The following is a 724-nucleotide window of genomic DNA, read 5'->3' on the forward strand; positions in this document are numbered from 1 at the left end:
GCGACCCAAACAAGACAAAAGCAGGGTGACCCAGCCACAACCAGATAGAACTGGTCTTAACAGGCAAGAACCGGTTTGAACCGGCCAGAACCAGCAAGAACCATTTTGAACCAGCTAGAACCGGTCTGAACTGGCCAGAACACGCAAGAACCATTTTGAACCAGTTAGAACCGGTCTCAACCAGCTAGAACCAGTTTGAAACAGCCAGAGGCCAGAACCAGCTAGAACTGCTCTGAACTGGCCAGAACCAGCTAGAACCAGTTTGAACCAGCCAGAAGCAGTTTGAAACAGCCAGAACTGGTTTGAACCAACCAGAACTGGTCTGAACCAGCCAGAACCTGTCTGAAGCAGCCAGAACCGTTCTGAAGCAGCCAGAACCGGTTTGAACCTGCTAGAACCAGCTAGATTCGGTTTGAACCAGTCAGAACCGGTGTGAACCAGCCAGAACCAGTTTAAACCGGTCTGAACCAGCCAGAACCAGCCAGAACCGGTTCAAACCAGCTAGAACCGGTCTGAACCAGTCAGCCAGAACTGGTTTGAACCGGTCTGAACTAGCCAGAACCGGTTTGAACCAGCTAGAACCGGTTTGACCCAGCCAGAACCGGTCTGAACCAGTCAGAACCAGCTAGAACCGGTCTGAACCGGCCGGAACCAGCTAGAACCGGTATGAACCGGCCGGAACCAGCTAGAACCGGTCTGAACCAGCTAGAACCGGTTTGACCCA

Source organism: Tupaia chinensis, unplaced genomic scaffold (assembly GCF_000334495.1).
Source record: "Tupaia chinensis unplaced genomic scaffold, TupChi_1.0 Scaffold000026_1, whole genome shotgun sequence".
Classification (NCBI taxonomy): Eukaryota; Metazoa; Chordata; class Mammalia; order Scandentia; family Tupaiidae; genus Tupaia; species Tupaia belangeri.